Source organism: Osmia lignaria, unplaced genomic scaffold, assembly GCF_051020975.1.
Source record: "Osmia lignaria lignaria isolate PbOS001 unplaced genomic scaffold, iyOsmLign1 scaffold0058, whole genome shotgun sequence".
Classification (NCBI taxonomy): domain Eukaryota; kingdom Metazoa; phylum Arthropoda; class Insecta; order Hymenoptera; family Megachilidae; genus Osmia; species Osmia lignaria.
The window spans coordinates 70,001-77,500 of NW_027478199.1; positions in this window are offsets into that span (position 1 = coordinate 70,001).

Sequence of the window (7,500 nt, forward strand, 5' to 3'; positions counted from 1 at the left end):
TCGTCATGAAACTGTTTTTTTTTTTGGGAGACGTGTACGCTCCTTTTCATAAAGGAGACTATCTTATTGCGAAAGTCAAAATCGCACGCTCTCACGGCGATTTGCCCCCGTATACGCCTGGGCGTAAGCCCGTGCGTCGCCGACCTAGCGGCCTGCCGATCGGTATTTAGAGGGAGGCACTTTGAAAGCAACACGCCGTTGGAACTTTGAAAAATTTCGATGCGTCGCCAAAGTTCGTACTTTTCGATAAAATCTTCGTCCTATGATACATTTCGATCAAGAACTACATTGATCGTCATGAAACTGTTTTTTTTTTTGGGAGACGTGTACGCTCCTTTTCATAAAGGAGACTATCTTATTGCGAAAGTCAAAATCGCACGCTCTCACGGCGATTTGCCCCCGTATACGCCTGGGCGTAAGCCCGTGCGTCGCCGACCTAGCGGCCTGCCGATCGGTATTTAGAGGGAGGCACTTTGAAAGCAACACGCCGTTGGAACTTTGAAAAATTTCGATGCGTCGCCAAAGTTCGTACTTTTCGATAAAATCTTCGTCCTATGATACATTTCGATCAAGAACTACATTGATCGTCATGAAACTGTTTTTTTTTTTGGGAGACGTGTACGCTCCTTTTCATAAAGGAGACTATCTTATTGCGAAAGTCAAAATCGCACGCTCTCACGGCGATTTGCCCCCGTATACGCCTGGGCGTAAGCCCGTGCGTCGCCGACCTAGCGGCCTGCCGATCGGTATTTAGAGGGAGGCACTTTGAAAGCAACACGCCGTTGGAACTTTGAAAAATTTCGATGCGTCGCCAAAGTTCGTACTTTTCGATAAAATCTTCGTCCTATGATACATTTCGATCAAGAACTACATTGATCGTCATGAAACTGTTTTTTTTTTTGGGAGACGTGTACGCTCCTTTTCATAAAGGAGACTATCTTATTGCGAAAGTCAAAATCGCACGCTCTCACGGCGATTTGCCCCCGTATACGCCTGGGCGTAAGCCCGTGCGTCGCCGACCTAGCGGCCTGCCGATCGGTATTTAGAGGGAGGCACTTTGAAAGCAACACGCCGTTGGAACTTTGAAAAATTTCGATGCGTCGCCAAAGTTCGTACTTTTCGATAAAATCTTCGTCCTATGATACATTTCGATCAAGAACTACATTGATCGTCATGAAACTGTTTTTTTTTTTGGGAGACGTGTACGCTCCTTTTCATAAAGGAGACTATCTTATTGCGAAAGTCAAAATCGCACGCTCTCACGGCGATTTGCCCCCGTATACGCCTGGGCGTAAGCCCGTGCGTCGCCGACCTAGCGGCCTGCCGATCGGTATTTAGAGGGAGGCACTTTGAAAGCAACACGCCGCTGGAACTTTGAAAAATTTCGGGGCAAAGCAATACGCGGCTGGGACTTTGAAATATTTCGGAGCGCACCTAAAGTTCGTTATTTTGGCTAAACGGAGCGAAAATCTGCATTTATACCATCACGGACGCTAGTTTAATAGCGTTTAACGATCGATCCACGGTACAGAATGCAAAAATATGATTGTTAAAATTTTCGACTAATCGGTTCTAAGAGGCGAAGCAATACGCCGCTGGGACTTTGAAATATTTCGGAGCGCACCTAAAGTTCGTTATTTTGGCTAAACGGAGCGAAAATCTGCATTTATACCATCACGGACGTTAGTTTAATAGCGTTTAACGATGGATCCACGGTACAGAATGCAAAAATATGATTGTTAAAATTTTCGACTAATCGGTTCTAAGAGGCGAAGCAATACGCCGCTGGGACTTTGAAATATTTCGGAGCGCACCTAAAGTTCGTTATTTTGGCTAAACGGAGCGAAAATCTGCATTTATACCATCACGGACGCTAGTTTAATAGCGTTTAACGATCGATCCACGGTACAGAATGCAAAAATATGATTGTTAAAATTTTCGACTAATCGGTTCTAAGAGGCGAAGCAATACGCCGCTGGGACTTTGAAATATTTCGGAGCGCACCTAAAGTTCGTTATTTTGGCTAAACGGAGCGAAAATCTGCATTTATACCATCACGGACGTTAGTTTAATAGCGTTTAACGATCGATCCACGGTACAGAATGCAAAAATATGATTGTTAAAATTTTCGACTAATCGGTTCTAAGAGGCGAAGCAATACGCCGCTGGGACTTTGAAATATTTCGGAGCGCACCTAAAGTTCGTTATTTTGGCTAAACGGAGCGAAAATCTGCATTTATACCATCACGGACGTTAGTTTAAGGCGTTTAACTATGGATCCACGGTACAGAATGCAAAAATATGATTGTTAAAATTTTCGACTAATCGGTTCTAAGAGGCGAAGCAATACGCCGCTGGGACTTTGAAATATTTCGGAGCGCACCTAAAGTTCGTTATTTTGGCTAAACGGAGCGAAAATCTGCATTTATACCATCACGGACGTTAGTTTAATAGCGTTTAACGATCGATCCACGGTACAGAATGCAAAAATATGATTGTTAAAATTTTCGACTAATCGGTTCTAAGAGGCGAAGCAATACGCCGCTGGGACTTTGAAATATTTCGGAGCGCACCTAAAGTTCGTTATTTTGGCTAAACGGAGCGAAAATCTGCATTTATACCATCACGGACGTTAGTTTAATAGCGTTTAACGATCGATCCACGGTACAGAATGCAAAAATATGATTGTTAAAATTTTCGACTAATCGGTTCTAAGAGGCGAAGCAATACGCCGCTGGGACTTTGAAATATTTCGGAGCGCACCTAAAGTTCGTTATTTTGGCTAAACGGAGCGAAAATCTGCATTTATACCATCACGGACGTTAGTTTAATAGCGTTTAACGATGGATCCACGGTACAGAATGCAAAAATATGATTGTTAAAATTTTCGACTAATCGGTTCTAAGAGGCGAAGCAATACGCCGCTGGGACTTTGAAATATTTCGGAGCGCACCTAAAGTTCGTTATTTTGGCTAAACGGAGCGAAAATCTGCATTTATACCATCACGGACGCTAGTTTAATAGCGTTTAACGATCGATCCACGGTACAGAATGCAAAAATATGATTGTTAAAATTTTCGACTAATCGGTTCTAAGAGGCGAAGCAATACGCCGCTGGGACTTTGAAATATTTCGGAGCGCACCTATAGTTCGTTATTTTGGCTAAACGGAGCGAAAATCTGCATTTATACCATCACGGACGTTAGTTTAATAGCGTTTAACGATCGATCCACGGTACAGAATGCAAAAATATGATTGTTAAAATTTTCGACTAATCGGTTCTAAGAGGCGAAGCAATACGCCGCTGGGACTTTGAAATATTTCGGAGCGCACCTAAAGTTCGTTATTTTGGCTAAACGGAGCGAAAATCTGCATTTATACCATCACGGACGTTAGTTTAATAGCGTTTAACTATGGATCCACGGTACAGAATGCAAAAATATGATTGTTAAAATTTTCGACTAATCGGTTCTAAGAGGCGAAGCAATACGCCGCTGGGACTTTGAAATATTTCGGAGCGCACCTAAAGTTCGTTATTTTGGCTAAACGGAGCGAAAATCTGCATTTATACCATCACGGACGTTAGTTTAATAGCGTTTAACGATCGATCCACGGTACAGAATGCAAAAATATGATTGTTAAAATTTTCGACTAATCGGTTCTAAGAGGCGAAGCAATACGCCGCTGGGACTTTGAAATATTTCGGAGCGCACCTAAAGTTCGTTATTTTGGCTAAACGGAGCGAAAATCTGCATTTATACCATCACGGACGTTAGTTTAATAGCGTTTAACGATCGATCCACGGTACAGAATGCAAAAATATGATTGTTAAAATTTTCGACTAATCGGTTCTAAGAGGCGAAGCAATACGCCGCTGGGACTTTGAAATATTTCGGAGCGCACCTAAAGTTCGTTATTTTGGCTAAACGGAGCGAAAATCTGCATTTATACCATCACGAACGTTAGTTTAATAGCGTTTAACGATCGATCCACGGTACAGAATGCAAAAATATGATTGTTAAAATTTTCGACTAATCGGTTCTAAGAGGCGAAGCAATACGCCGCTGGGACTTTGAAATATTTCGGAGCGCACCTAAAGTTCGTTATTTTGGCTAAACGGAGCGAAAATCTGCATTTATACCATCACGGACGTTAGTTTAATAGCGTTTAACGATGGATCCACGGTACAGAATGCAAAAATATGATTGTTAAAATTTTCGACTAATCGGTTCTAAGAGGCGAAGCAATACGCCGCTGGGACTTTGAAATATTTCGGAGCGCACCTAAAGTTCGTTATTTTGGCTAAACGGAGCGAAAATCTGCATTTATACCATCACGGACGCTAGTTTAATAGCGTTTAACGATCGATCCACGGTACAGAATGCAAAAATATGATTGTTAAAATTTTCGACTAATCGGTTCTAAGAGGCGAAGCAATACGCCGCTGGGACTTTGAAATATTTCGGAGCGCACCTAAAGTTCGTTATTTTGGCTAAACGGAGCGAAAATCTGCATTTATACCATCACGGACGTTAGTTTAATAGCGTTTAACGATGGATCCACGGTACAGAATGCAAAAATATGATTGTTAAAATTTTCGACTAATCGGTTCTAAGAGGCGAAGCAATACGCCGCTGGGACTTTGAAATATTTCGGAGCGCACCTAAAGTTCGTTATTTTGGCTAAACGGAGCGAAAATCTGCATTTATACCATCACGGACGTTAGTTTAATAGCGTTTAACTATGGATCCACGGTACAGAATGCAAAAATATGATTGTTAAAATTTTCGACTAATCGGTTCTAAGAGGCGAAGCAATACGCCGCTGGGACTTTGAAATATTTCGGAGCGCACCTAAAGTTCGTTATTTTGGCTAAACGGAGCGAAAATCTGCATTTATACCATCACGGACGTTAGTTTAATAGCGTTTAACGATCGATCCACGGTACAGAATGCAAAAATATGATTGTTAAAATTTTCGACTAATCGGTTCTAAGAGGCGAAGCAATACGCCGCTGGGACTTTGAAATATTTCGGAGCGCACCTAAAGTTCGTTATTTTGGCTAAACGGAGCGAAAATCTGCATTTATACCATCACGGACGTTAGTTTAATAGCGTTTAACGATCGATCCACGGTACAGAATGCAAAAATATGATTGTTAAAATTTTCGACTAATCGGTTCTAAGAGGCGAAGCAATACGCCGCTGGGACTTTGAAATATTTCGGAGCGCACCTAAAGTTCGTTATTTTGGCTAAACGGAGCGAAAATCTGCATTTATACCATCACGGACGTTAGTTTAATAGCGTTTAACGATGGATCCACGGTACAGAATGCAAAAATATGATTGTTAAAATTTTCGACTAATCGGTTCTAAGAGGCGAAGCAATACGCCGCTGGGACTTTGAAATATTTCGGAGCGCACCTAAAGTTCGTTATTTTGGCTAAACGGAGCGAAAATCTGCATTTATACCATCACGGACGCTAGTTTAATAGCGTTTAACGATCGATCCACGGTACAGAATGCAAAAATATGATTGTTAAAATTTTCGACTAATCGGTTCTAAGAGGCGAAGCAATACGCCGCTGGGACTTTGAAATATTTCGGAGCGCACCTATAGTTCGTTATTTTGGCTAAACGGAGCGAAAATCTGCATTTATACCATCACGGACGTTAGTTTAATAGCGTTTAACGATCGATCCACGGTACAGAATGCAAAAATATGATTGTTAAAATTTTCGACTAATCGGTTCTAAGAGGCGAAGCAATACGCCGCTGGGACTTTGAAATATTTCGGAGCGCACCTAAAGTTCGTTATTTTGGCTAAACGGAGCGAAAATCTGCATTTATACCATCACGGACGTTAGTTTAATAGCGTTTAACTATGGATCCACGGTACAGAATGCAAAAATATGATTGTTAAAATTTTCGACTAATCGGTTCTAAGAGGCGAAGCAATACGCCGCTGGGACTTTGAAATATTTCGGAGCGCACCTAAAGTTCGTTATTTTGGCTAAACGGAGCGAAAATCTGCATTTATACCATCACGGACGTTAGTTTAATAGCGTTTAACGATCGATCCACGGTACAGAATGCAAAAATATGATTGTTAAAATTTTCGACTAATCGGTTCTAAGAGGCGAAGCAATACGCCGCTGGGACTTTGAAATATTTCGGAGCGCACCTAAAGTTCGTTATTTTGGCTAAACGGAGCGAAAATCTGCATTTATACCATCACGGACGTTAGTTTAATAGCGTTTAACGATCGATCCACGGTACAGAATGCAAAAATATGATTGTTAAAATTTTCGACTAATCGGTTCTAAGAGGCGAAGCAATACGCCGCTGGGACTTTGAAATATTTCGGAGCGCACCTAAAGTTCGTTATTTTGGCTAAACGGAGCGAAAATCTGCATTTATACCATCACGGACGTTAGTTTAATAGCGTTTAACGATGGATCCACGGTACAGAATGCAAAAATATGATTGTTAAAATTTTCGACTAATCGGTTCTAAGAGGCGAAGCAATACGCCGCTGGGACTTTGAAATATTTCGGAGCGCACCTAAAGTTCGTTATTTTGGCTAAACGGAGCGAAAATCTGCATTTATACCATCACGGACGCTAGTTTAATAGCGTTTAACGATCGATCCACGGTACAGAATGCAAAAATATGATTGTTAAAATTTTCGACTAATCGGTTCTAAGAGGCGAAGCAATACGCCGCTGGGACTTTGAAATATTTCGGAGCGCACCTATAGTTCGTTATTTTGGCTAAACGGAGCGAAAATCTGCATTTATACCATCACGGACGTTAGTTTAATAGCGTTTAACGATCGATCCACGGTACAGAATGCAAAAATATGATTGTTAAAATTTTCGACTAATCGGTTCTAAGAGGCGAAGCAATACGCCGCTGGGACTTTGAAATATTTCGGAGCGCACCTAAAGTTCGTTATTTTGGCTAAACGGAGCGAAAATCTGCATTTATACCATCACGGACGTTAGTTTAATAGCGTTTAACGATCGATCCACGGTACAGAATGCAAAAATATGATTGTTAAAATTTTCGACTAATCGGTTCTAAGAGGCGAAGCAATACGCCGCTGGGACTTTGAAATATTTCGGAGCGCACCTAAAGTTCGTTATTTTGGCTAAACGGAGCGAAAATCTGCATTTATACCATCACGGACGTTAGTTTAATAGCGTTTAACGATCGATCCACGGTACAGAATGCAAAAATATGATTGTTAAAATTTTCGACTAATCGGTTCTAAGAGGCGAAGCAATACGCCGCTGGGACTTTGAAATATTTCGGAGCGCACCTAAAGTTCGTTATTTTGGCTAAACGGAGCGAAAATCTGCATTTATACCATCACGGACGTTAGTTTAATAGCGTTTAACGATGGATCCACGGTACAGAATGCAAAAATATGATTGTTAAAATTTTCGACTAATCGGTTCTAAGAGGCGAAGCAATACGCCGCTGGGACTTTGAAATA